Source organism: Lissotriton helveticus, chromosome 1_2, assembly GCF_964261635.1.
Source record: "Lissotriton helveticus chromosome 1_2, aLisHel1.1, whole genome shotgun sequence".
NCBI lineage: Eukaryota > Metazoa > Chordata > Amphibia > Caudata > Salamandridae > Lissotriton > Lissotriton helveticus.
In genome coordinates this window covers 323,914,249-323,927,551 of record NC_136058.1, presented here as the reverse complement: position 1 = coordinate 323,927,551, position 13,303 = coordinate 323,914,249, and the positions used below count along the sequence as shown (strand labels likewise).

The 13,303-nt window shown below is 37.5% G+C and overlaps 4 non-coding genes across 4 annotated transcripts; all 4 read right to left on the bottom strand.

Annotated features, from left to right (window-relative positions):
- Positions 1-1,424: 1,424 nt before the first annotated feature.
- Positions 1,425-1,496, bottom strand: TRNAC-GCA (transfer RNA cysteine (anticodon GCA)). Its single transcript has one exon. It is a non-coding gene; the product is annotated as a tRNA-Cys (tRNA).
- A 2,096-nt stretch (positions 1,497-3,592) lies between these two features.
- TRNAC-GCA (transfer RNA cysteine (anticodon GCA)) lies at positions 3,593-3,664 on the bottom strand. The gene has a single exon. It is a non-coding gene; the product is annotated as a tRNA-Cys (tRNA).
- A 1,012-nt stretch (positions 3,665-4,676) lies between these two features.
- On the bottom strand, positions 4,677-4,748 carry TRNAC-GCA (transfer RNA cysteine (anticodon GCA)). The gene has a single exon. It is a non-coding gene; the product is annotated as a tRNA-Cys (tRNA).
- A 5,336-nt stretch (positions 4,749-10,084) lies between these two features.
- TRNAC-GCA (transfer RNA cysteine (anticodon GCA)) lies at positions 10,085-10,156 on the bottom strand. The gene has a single exon. It is a non-coding gene; the product is annotated as a tRNA-Cys (tRNA).
- Positions 10,157-13,303: the final 3,147 nt, after the last annotated feature.

Genomic DNA, 13,303 nt, shown 5'->3' with positions numbered 1-13,303 from the left:
CTGCTTCGCTGCCAAGTTTTATACGCCATTTCTTCAGTGCAATACAAGAAAGCACCAAACAGTATAACAAAGTTGTCAATTGGTTTCATAGTCCATTCCCTTTGTTTAGTGCTATGAAAGGAAGAGCCGAATTCCAAAATTGATCAATGATGTTTCAGAAATTTCCCAAAGGGAATAACAAGCTGAGTGTTAAAAACTGCATTTACTCACAGGTTTTGAGCAGGAAACACTGAAATGCTATTAAAGTGCAATATCCAAGGGAACACTGACTCTGTTAAAGAGGATCCAAATGGAATTGATGAAAAGTCCCAATTACAAACAACAGAATCGAAATAGGGTGAGGGGACACACGGATTTGAACCAGGGACCTCTTGATCTGCAGTCAAATGCTCTACCACTGAGCTACATCCCCAGCTTTGCAGGAAAATCAGAATGACAAAATATGAGTACATCATGAAAGAGTGTGAGGATCATACTAAGTTGTGCCAGAAAGTACAACCTTGAAACTGTGGAACAGGAGAAGTAGTCCTTAATATTATTTATTAAAGGAAAACTGGATCATTTAGAAAACAGATTTATTTGTTTCATTGTTATTTTATTTGAATAGGCAGTGGTACATAGAACCAATGCCTCTACATACAATGATTGTTTTGAAACATTCTTAAAGGGGAAGAGGTTTTTACGGGACACCTTATCATTTGAGGATTGGTTACCACAATCATGGAGATGGTGATGAAGTATGATTGTTTTGGGCCAAATTATGGTGGAAAAACATTTCGACGTACCACTACAATTCAGTATTTGGAAGGTACACCCAAACACCCCTTTCGAATACCTTCCATTTAATACATCAGAAAAAGCCATTTTGCGTTTGCAAATGGCCTGATTCTTCAGACCAGCCTTCTTGCAACTGCAATGATAGTTCGTACATCTTGCACGTAGGCAGAGCTTTTAAGGAGAAATTAAATAGTTCCTACGTTGCACAAAAATGAAGTGCTTCAAACAAACACATACTTTGCATGCACAGAGAAGAGGTGGAATATATGTAAGACTGGAGACACAGGTGAAATGAGCAACAGATTGACTGCTTCGCTGACAAGTTTTATACGCCATTTCTTCAGTGCAATACAAGAAAGCACCAAACAGTATAACAAAGTTGTCAATTGCTTTCATAGTCCATTCCCTTTTTTTAGTGCTGTGAAAGGAAGAGCCAAATTACAAAATTGATCAATGATGTTTCAGAAATTTCCCAAAGGGAATAACAAGCAGAGTGTTAAAAACTGCATTTACTCACAGGTTTTGAGCAGGAAACACTGAAATGCTATTAAAGTGCAATATCCAAGGGAACACTGACTCTGTCAAAGATGATCCAAATGGAATTGATGAAAAGTCCCAATTACAAACAACAGAATCAAAATAGGGTGAGGGGACACCCGGATTTGAACCAGGGACCTCTTGATCTGCAGTCAAATGCTCTACCACTGAGCTATATCCCTAGCTTTTCAGTAAAATCAGAATGACAAAATATCAGTACATCATGAAAGAGTGTGAGGATCATACTAAGTTGTGCCAGAAAGTACAACCTTGAAACTGTGGAACAGGAGAAGTAGTCCTTAATATTATTTATTAAAGGAAAACTGGATCATTTAAAAAACAGATTTATTTGTTTCATTGTTATTTTATTTGAATAGGCAGTGGTACATAGGACCAATGCCTCTACATACAATGATTGTTTTGAAACATTCTTAAAGGGGAAGAGGTTTTTACGGGACACCTTATCATTTGAGGATTGGTTACCACAATCACGGAGATGGTGATGAAGTATGATTGATTTAGGCCAAATTATGGTGGAAAAACATTTCTAAGTACCACTACAATTCGGTATTTGGAAGGTACACCCAAACACCCGTTTCGAATACCTTCCATTTAATACATCGGAAAAAGCCATTTTGCGTTTGCAAATGGCCTGATTCTTCAGTCCAGCCTTCTTGCAACTGCAATGATAGTTCGTACATCTTGCACGTAGGCAGAGCTTTTAAGGAGAAATTAAATAGTTCCTACGTTGCACAAAAATAAAGTGCTTCAAGCAAACACATACTTTGCATGCACAGAGAAGAGGTGGAATATATGTAAGACTGAAGACAGAGGTGAAATGAGAAATAGATTGACTGCTTCGCTGCCAAGTTTTATACGCCATTTCTTCAGTGCAATACAAGAAAGCACCAAACAGTATAACAAAGTTGTCAATTGGTTTCATAGTCCATTCCCTTTGTTTAGTGCTATGAAAGGAAGAGCCGAATTCCAAAATTGATCAATGATGTTTCAGAAATTTCCCAAAGGGAATAACAAGCTGAGTGTTAAAAACTGCATTTACTCACAGGTTTTGAGCAGGAAACACTGAAATGCTATTAAAGTGCAATATCCAAGGGAACACTGACTCTGTTAAAGAGGATCCAAATGGAATTGATGAAAAGTCCCAATTACAAACAACAGAATCGAAATAGGGTGAGGGGACACACGGATTTGAACCAGGGACCTCTTGATCTGCAGTCAAATGCTCTACCACTGAGCTACATCCCCAGCTTTGCAGGAAAATCAGAATGACAAAATATGAGTACATCATGAAAGAGTGTGAGGATCATACTAAGTTGTGCCAGAAAGTACAACCTTGAAACTGTGGAACAGGAGAAGTAGTCCTTAATATTATTTATTAAAGGAAAACTGGATCATTTAGAAAACAGATTTATTTGTTTCATTGTTATTTTATTTGAATAGGCAGTGGTACATAGAACCAATGCCTCTACATACAATGATTGTTTTGAAACATTCTTAAAGGGGAAGAGGTTTTTACGGGACACCTTATCATTTGAGGATTGGTTACCACAATCATGGAGATGGTGATGAAGTATGATTGTTTTGGGCCAAATTATGGTGGAAAAACATTTCGACGTACCACTACAATTCAGTATATGGAAGGTACACCCAAACACCCCTTTCGAATACCTTCCATTTAATACATCAGAAAAAGCCATTTTGCGTTTGCAAATGGCCTGATTCTTCAGACCAGCCTTCTTGCAACTGCAATGATAGTTCGTACATCTTGCACGTAGGCAGAGCTTTTAAGGAGAAATTAAATAGTTCCTACGTTGCACAAAAATGAAGTGCTTCAAACAAACACATACTTTGCATGCACAGAGAAGAGGTGGAATATATGTAAGACTGGAGACACAGGTGAAATGAGCAACAGATTGACTGCTTCGCTGACAAGTTTTATACGCCATTTCTTCAGTGCAATACAAGAAAGCACCAAACAGTATAACAAAGTTGTCAATTGCTTTCATAGTCCATTCCCTTTTTTTAGTGCTGTGAAAGGAAGAGCCAAATTACAAAATTGATCAATGATGTTTCAGAAATTTCCCAAAGGGAATAACAAGCAGAGTGTTAAAAACTGCATTTACTCACAGGTTTTGAGCAGGAAACACTGAAATGCTATTAAAGTGCAATATCCAAGGGAACACTGACTCTGTCAAAGATGATCCAAATGGAATTGATGAAAAGTCCCAATTACAAACAACAGAATCAAAGTAGGGTGAGGGGACACCCGGATTTGAACCAGGGACCTCTTGATCTGCAGTCAAATGCTCTACCACTGAGCTATATCCCTAGCTTTTCAGTAAAATCAGAATGACAAAATATCAGTACATCATGAAAGAGTGTGAGGATCATACTAAGTTGTGCCAGAAAGTACAACCTTGAAACTGTGGAACAGGAGAAGTAGTCCTTAATATTATTTATTAAAGGAAAACTGGATCATTTAAAAAACAGATTTATTTGTTTCATTGTTATTTTATTTGAATAGGCAGTGGTACATAGGACCAATGCCTCTACATACAATGATTGTTTTGAAACATTCTTAAAGGGGAAGAGGTTTTTACGGGACACCTTATCATTTGAGGATTGGTTACCACAATCACGGAGATGGTGATGAAGTATGATTGATTTAGGCCAAATTATGGTGGAAAAACATTTCTAAGTACCACTATAATTCGGTATTTGGAAGGTACACCCAAACACCCGTTTCGAATACCTTCCATTTAATACATCAGAAAAAGCCATTTTGCGTTTGCAAATGGCCTGATTCTTCAGACCAGCCTACTTGCAACTGCAATGATAGTTCGTACATCTTGCACGTAGGCAGAGCTTTTAAGGAGAAATTAAATAGTTCCTACGTTGCACAAAAATGAAGTGCTTCAAACAAACACATACTTTGCATGCACAGAGAAGAGGTGGAATATATGTAAGACTGAAGACACAGGTGAAATGAGAAATAGATTGACTGCTTCGCTGCCAAGTTTTATACGCCATTTCTTCAGTGCAATACAAGAAAGCACCAAACAGTATAACAAAGTTGTCAATTGGTTTCATAGTCCATTCCCTTTGTTTAGTGCTATGAAAGGAAGAGCCGAATTCCAAAATTGATCAATGATGTTTCAGAAATTTCCCAAAGGGAATAACAAGCCGAGTGTTAAAAACTGCATTTACTCACAGGTTTTGAGCAGGAAACACTGAAATGCTAATAAAGTGCAATATCCTAGGGAACACTGACTCTGTCGAAGATGATCCAAATGGAATTGATGAAAAGTCCCAATTACAAACAACAGAATCAAAATAGGGTGAGGGGACACCCAGATTTGAACCAGGGACCTCTTGATCTGCAGTCAAATGCTCTACCACTGAGCTATATCCCCATCTTTTCAGTAAAGTCAGAATGACAAAATATTAGTACATCATGAAAGAGTGTGAGGATCATACTAAGTTGTGCCAGAAAGTACAACCTTGAAACTGTGGAACAGGAGAAGTAGTCCTTAATATTATTTATTAAAGGAAAACTGGATCATTTAAAAAACAGATATTTGTTTCATTGTTATTTTATTTGAATAGGCAGTGGTACATAGGACCAATGCCTCTACATACAATGATTGTTTTGAAACATTCTTAAAGGGGAAGAGGTTTTTACGGGACACCTTATCATTTGAGGATTGGTTACCACAATCACTGAGATGGTGATGAAGTATGATTGTTTTGGGCCAAATTATGGTGGAAAAACATTTCTACGTACCACTACAATTCGGTATTTGGAAGGTACACCCAAACAACCCTTTCGAATACCTTCCATTTAATACATCAGAAAAAGCCATTTTGCGTTTCCAAATGGCCAGATTCTTCAGACCAGCCTTCTTGCAACTGCAATGATAGTTCGTACATCTTGCAAGTAGGTAGAGCTTTTAAGGAGAAATGAAATGGTTCCTACGTTGCACAAAAATGAAGTGCTTCAAACAAACATATACTTTGCATGCACAGAGAAGAGGTGGAATATATGTAAGACTGAAGACAGAGGTGAAATGAGAAATAGATTGACTGCTTTGCTGCCAAGTTTTACACGCCATTTCTTCAGTGCAATACAAGAAAGCACCAAACAGTATAACAAAGTTGTCAATTGGTTTCATTGTCCATTCCCTTTGTTTAGGGCTATGAAAGGAAGAGCCGAATTCCAAAATTGATCAATGATGTTTCAGAAATTTCCCAAAGGGAATAACAAGCCGAGTGTTAAAAACTGCATTTACTCACAGGTTTTGAGCAGGAAACACTGAAATGCTATTAAAGTGCAATATCCAAGGGAACACTGACTCTGTTAAAGATGATCCAAATGGAATTGATGAAAAGTCCCAATTACAAACAACAGAATCAAAATAGGGTGAGGGGACACCAGGATTTGAACCAGGGACCTCTTGATCTGCAGTCAAATGCTCTGAGCTATATCCCCAGCTTTACAGTAAAATCAGAATGACAAAATATCAGTGCATCATGAAAGAGTGAGAGGATCATACTAAGTTGTTCCGGAAAGTACAACCTTGAAACTGTGGAACAGGAGAAGTAGTCCTTAATATTATTTATTAAAGGAAAACTGGATCATTTAAAAAACAGATATTTGTTTCATTGTTATTTTATTTGAATAGGCAGTGGTACATAGGACCAATGCCTCTACATACAATGATTGATTTGAAACATTCTTAAAGGGGAAGAGGTTTTTACGGGACACCTTATCATTTGAGGATTGGTTACCGCAATCACTGAGATGGTGATGAAGTATGATTGTTTTGGGCCAAATTATGGTGGAAAAACATTTCTACGTACCACTACAATTCGGTATTTGGAAGGTACACCCAAACAACCCTTTCGAATACCTTCCATTTAATACATCAGAAAAAGCCATTTTGCGTTTCCAAATGGCCAGATTCTTCAGACCAGCCTTCTTGCAACTGCAATGATAGTTCGTACATCTTGCAAGTAGGCAGAGCTTTTAAGGAGAAATGAAATGGTTCCTACGTTGCACAAAAATGAAGTGCTTCAAACAAACATATACTTTGCATGCACAGAGAAGAGGTGGAATATATGTAAGACTGAAGACAGAGGTGAAATGAGAAATAGATTGACTGCTTCACTGCCAAGTTTTATACGCCATTTCTTCAGTGCAATACAAGAAAGCACCAAACAGTATAACAAAGTTGTCAATTGGTTTCATAGTCCATTCGCTTTGTTTAGTGCTATGAAAGGAAGAGCCGAATTCCAAAATTGATCAACGATGTTTCAGAAATTTCCCAAAGAGAATAACAAGCCGAGTGTTAAAAACTGCATTTACTCACAGGTTTTGAGCAGGAAACACTGAAATGCTATTAAAGTGCAATATCCAAGGGAACACTGACTCTGTTAAAGATGATCCAAATGGAATTGATGAAAAGTCCCAATTACAAACAACAGAATCAAAATAGGGTGAGGGGACACCAGGATTTGAACCAGGGACCTCTTGATCTGCAGTCAAATGCTGTACCATGGAGTTATATCCCCAGCTTTACAGTAAAACCAGAATGACAAAATATCAGTGCATCATGAAAGAGTGAGAGGATCATACTAAGTTGTTCCGGAAAGTACAACCTTGAAACTGTGGAACAGGAGAAGTAGTCCTTAATATTATTTATTAAAGGAAAACTGGATCATTTAAAAAACAGATATTTGTTTCATTGTTATTTTATTTGAATAGGCAGTGGTACATAGGACCAATGCCTCTACATACAATGATTGATTTGAAACATTCTTAAAGGGGAAGAGGTTTTTACGGGACACCTTATCATTTGAGGATTGGTTACCGCAATCACTGAGATGGTGATGAAGTATGATTGTTTTGGGCCAAATTATGGTGGAAAAACATTTCTACGTACCACTACAATTCGGTATTTGGAAGGTACACCCAAACAACCCTTTCGAATACCTTCCATTTAATACATCAGAAAAAGCCATTTTGCGTTTCCAAATGGCCAGATTCTTCAGACCAGCCTTCTTGCAACTGCAATGATAGTTCGTACATCTTGCAAGTAGGCAGAGCTTTTAAGGAGAAATGAAATGGTTCCTACGTTGCACAAAAATGAAGTGCTTCAAACAAACATATACTTTGCATGCACAGAGAAGAGGTGGAATATATGTAAGACTGAAGACAGAGGTGAAATGAGAAATAGATTGACTGCTTCGCTGCCAAGTTTAATACGCCATTTCTTCAGTGCAATACAAGAAAGCACCAAACAGTATAACAAAGTTGTCAATTGGTTTCATAGTCCATTCCCTTTGTTTAGTGCTATGAAAGGAAGAGCCGAATTCCAAAATTGATCAATGATGTTTCAGAAATTTCCCAAAGAGAATAACAAGCCGAGTGTTAAAAACTGCATTTACTCACAGGTTTTGAGCAGGAAACACTGAAATGCTATTAAAGTGCAATATCCAAGGGAACACTGACTCTGTTAAAGATGATCCAAATGGAATTGATGAAAAGTCCCAATTACAAACAACAGAATCAAAATAGGGTGAGGGGACACCAGGATTTGAACCAGGGACCTCTTGATCTGCAGTCAAATGCTCTACCATGGAGTTATATCCCCAGCTTTACAGTAAAATCAGAATGACAAAATATCAGTGCATCATGAAAGAGTGAGAGGATCATACTAAGTTGTTCCGGAAAGTACAACCTTGAAACTGTGGAACAGGAGTAGTAGTCCTTAATATTATTTATTAAAGGAAAACTGGATCATTTAAAAAACAGATTTATTTGTTTCATTGTTATTTTATTTGAATAGGCAGTGGTACATAGGACCAATGCCTCTACATACAATGATTGTTTTGAAACATTCTTAAAGGGGAAGAGGTTTTTACAGGACACCTTATCATTTGAGGATTGGTTACCACAATCACGGAGATGGTGATGAAGTATGATTGTTTTGGGCCAAATTATGGTGGAAAAACATTTCGACGTACCACTACAATTCGGTATTTGGAAGGTACACCCAAACACCCCTTTTGAATACCTTCCATTTAATACATCAGAAAAAACCATTTTGCGTTTGCAAATGGCCTGATTCTTCAGACCAGCCTTCTTGCAACTGCAATGATAGTTCGTACATCTTGCACGTAGGCAGAGCTTTTAAGGAGAAATTAAATAGTTCCTACGTTGCACAAAAATGAAGTGCTTCAAACAAACACATACTTTGCATGCACAGAGAAGAGGTGGAATATATGTAAGACTGGAGACACAGGTGAAATGAGAAATAGATTGACTGCTTCGCTGCCAAGTTTTATACGCCATTTCTTCAGTGCAATACAAGAAAGCACCAAACAGTATAACAAAGTTGTCAATTGCTTCCATAGTCCATTCCCTTTGTTTAGTGCTGTGAAAGGAAGAGCCAAATTACAAAATTGATCAATGATGTTTCAGTAATTTCCCAAAGGGAATAACAAGCAGAGTGTTAAAAACTGCATTTACTCACAGGTTTTGAGCAGGAAACACTGAAATGCTATTAAAGTGCAATATCCAAGGGAACACTGACTCTGTCAAAGATGATCCAAATGGAATTGATGAAAAGTCCCAATTACAAACAACAGAATCAAAATAGGGTGAGGGGACACCCGGTTTTGGACCAGGGACCTCTTGATCTGCAGTCAAATGCTCTACCACTGAGCTATATCCCCAGCTTTTCAGTAAAATCAGAATGACAAAATATCAGTACATCATGAAAGAGTGTGAGGATCATACTAAGTTGTGCCAGAAAGTACAACCTTGAAACTGTGGAACAGGAGAAGTAGTCCTTAATATTATTTATTAAAGGAAAACTGGATCATTTAAAAAACAGATTTATTTGTTTCATTGTTATTTTATTTGAATAGGCAGTGGTACATAGGACCAATGCCTCTACATACAATGATTGTTTTGAAACATTCTTAAAAGGGAAGAGGTTTTTACGGGACACCTTATCATTTGAGGATTGGTTACCACAATCACGGAGATGGTGATGAAGTATGATTGATTTAGGCCAAATTATGGTGGAAAAACATTTCTAAGTACCACTACAATTCGGTATTTGGAAGGTACACCCAAACACCCGTTTCGAATACCTTCCATTTAATACATCAGAAAAAGCCATTTTGCGTTTGCAAATGGCCTGATTCTTCAGACCAGCCTTCTTGCAACTGCAATGATAGTTCGTACATCTTGCACGTAGGCAGAGCTTTTAAGGAGAAATTAAATAGTTCCTACGTTACACAAAAATGAAGTGCTTCAAACAAACACATACTTTGCATGCACAGAGAAGAGGTGGAATATATGTAAGACTGGAGACACAGGTGAAATGAGCAATAGATTGACTGCTTCGCTGAAAAGTTTTATACGCCATTTCTTCAGTGCAATACAAGAAAGCACCAAACAGTATAACAAAGTTGTCAATTGCTTTCATAGTCCATTCCCTTTTTTTAGTGCTGTGAAAGGAAGAGCCAAATTACAAAATTGATCAATGATGTTTCAGAAATTTCCCAAAGGGAATAACAAGCAGAGTGTTAAAAACTGCATTTACTCACAGGTTTTGAGCAGGAAACACTGAAATGCTATTAAAGTGCAATATCCAAGGGAACACTGACTCTGTCAAAGATGATCCAAATGGAATTGATGAAAAGTCCCAATTACAAACAACAGAATCAAAATAGGGTGAGGGGACACCCGGATTTGAACCAGGGACCTCTTGATCTGCAGTCAAATGCTCTACCACTGAGCTATATCCCTAGCTTTTCAGTAAAATCAGAATGACAAAATATCAGTACATCATGAAAGAGTGTGAGGATCATACTAAGTTGTGCCAGAAAGTACAACCTTGAAACTGTGGAACAGGAGAAGTAGTCCTTAATATTATTTATTAAAGGAAAACTGGATCATTTAAAAAACAGATATTTGTTTCATTGTTATTTTATTTGAATAGGCAGTGGTACATAGGACCAATGCCTCTACATACAATGATTGATTTGAAACATTCTTAAAGGGGAAGAGGTTTTTACGGGACACCTTATCATTTGAGGATTGGTTACCGCAATCACTGAGATGGTGATGAAGTATAAGTGCTTCAAACAAACATATACTTTGCATGCACAGAGAAGAGGTGGAATATATGTAAGACTGAAGACAGAGGTGAAATGAGAAATAGATTGACTGCTTCGCTGCCAAGTTTTATACGCCATTTCTTCAGTGCAATACAAGAAAGCACCAAACAGTATACCAAAGTTGTCAATTGGTTTCATAGTCCATTCCCTTTGTTTAGTGCTATGAAAGGAAGAGCCGAATTCCAAAATTGATCAATGATGTTTCAGAAATTTCCCAAAGGGAATAACAAGCCGAGTGTTAAAAACTGCATTTACTCACAGGTTTTGAGCAGGAAACACTGAAATGCTATTAAAGTGCAATATCCAAGGGAACACTGACTCTGTTAAAGATGATCCAAATGGAATTGATGAAAAGTCCCAATTACAAACAACAGAATCAAAATAGGGTGAGGGGACACCAGGATTTAAACCAGGGACCTCTTGATCTGCAGTCAAATGCTCTACCATGGAGCTATATCCCCAGCTTTACAGTAAAATCAGAATGACAAAATATCAGTGCATCATGAAAGAGTGAGAGGATCATACTAATTTGTTCCGGAAAGTACAACCTTGAAACTGTGGAACAGGAGAAGTAGTCCTTAATATTATTTATTAAAGGAAAACTGGATCATTTAAAAAACAGATTTATTTGTTTCATTGTTATTTTATTTGAATAGGCAGTGGTACATAGGACCAATGCCTCTACATACAATGATTGTTTTGAAACATTCTTAAAGGGGAAGAGGTTTTTACGGGACACCTTATCATTTGAGGATTGGTTACCACAATCACGGAAATGGTGATGAAGTATGATTGTTTTGGGCCAAATTATGGTGGAAAAACATTTCGACGTACCACTACAATTCGGTATTTGGAAGGTACACCCAAACACCCCTTTTGAATACCTTCCATTTAATACATCAGAAAAAGCCATTTTGCGTTTGCAAATGGCCTGATTCTTCAGACCAGCCTTCTTGCAACTGCAATGATAGTTCGTACATCTTGCACGTAGGCAGAGCTTTTAAGGAGAAATTAAATAGTTCCTACGTTGCACAAAAATGAAGTGCTTCAAACAAACACATACTTTGCATGCACAGAGAAGAGGTGGAATATATGTAAGACTGGAGACACAGGTGAAATGAGAAATAGATTGACTGCTTCGCTGCCAAGTTTTATACGCCATTTCTTCAGTGCAATACAAGAAAGCACCAAACAGTATAACAAAGTTGTCAATTGCTTCCATAGTCCATTCCCTTTGTTTAGTGCTGTGAAAGGAAGAGCCAAATTACAAAATTGATCAATGATGTTTCAGAAATTTCCCAAAGGGAATAACAAGCAGAGTGTTAAAAACTGCATTTACTCACAGGTTTTGAGCAGGAAACACTGAAATGCTATTAAAGTGCAATATCCAAGGGAACACTGACTCTGTCAAAGATGATCCAAATGGAATTGATGAAAAGTCCCAATTACAAACAACAGAATCAAAATAGGGTGAGGGGACACCCGGATTTGGACCAGGGACCTCTTGATCTGCAGTCAAATGCTTTACCACTGAGCTATATCCCCAGCTTTTCAGTAATATCAGAATGACAAAATATCAGTACATCATGAAAGAGTGTGAGGATCATACTAAGTTGTGCCAGAAAGTACAACCTTGAAACTGTGGAACAGGAAAAGTAGTCCTTAATATTATTTATTAAAGGAAAACTGGATCATTTAAAAAACAGATTTATTTGTTTCATTGTTATTTTATTTGAATAGGCAGTGGTACATAGGACCAATGCCTCCACATACAATGATTGTTTTGAAACATTCTTAAAGGGGAAGAGGTTTTTACGGGACACCTTATCATTTGAGGATTGGTTACCACAATCACGGAGATGGTGATGAAGTATGATTGATTTAGGCCAAATTATGGTGGAAAAACATTTCTAAGTACCACTACAATTCGGTATTTGGAAGGTACACCCAAAACCCCTTTCGAATACCTTCCATTTAATACATCAGAAAAAGCCATTTTGCGTTTGCAAATGGCCTGATTCTTCAGACAAGCCTTCTTGCAACTGCAATGATAGTTCGTACATCTTGCACGTAGGCAGAGCTTTTAAGGAGAAATTAAATAGTTCCTACGTTGCACAAAAATGAAGTGCTTCAAACAAACACATACTTTGCATGCACAGAGAAGAGGTGGAATATATGTAAGACTGGAGACACAGGTGAAATGAGAAATAGATTGACTGCTTCGCTGCCAAGTTTTATACGCCATTTCGTCAGTGCAATACAAGAAAGCACCAAACAGTATAACAAAGTTGTCAATTGCTTTCATAGTCCATTCCCTTTGTTTAGTGCTGTGAAAGGAAGAGCCGAATTCCAAAATTGATCAATGATGTTTCAGAAATTTCCCAAAGGGAATAGCAAGCCGAGTGTTAAAAACTGCATTTACTCACAGGCTTTGAGCAGGAAACACTAAAATGCTATTAAAGTGCAATATCCAAGGGAACACTGACTCTGTCAAAGATGATCCAAATGAAATTGATGAAAAGTCCCAATTACAAACAACAGAATCAAAATAGGGTGAGGGGACACCAGGATTTTAACCAGGGACCTCTTGATCTGCAGTCAATATAGCTCTACCACTGAGCTATATCCCCAGCTTTACAGTAAAATCAGAATGACAAAATATCAGTACATCATGAAAGAGTGAGTGGATCATACTAAGTTGTTCCGGAAAGTACAACCTTGAAACTGTGGAACAGGAGAAATAGTCCTTAATATTATTTATTAAAGGAAAACTGGA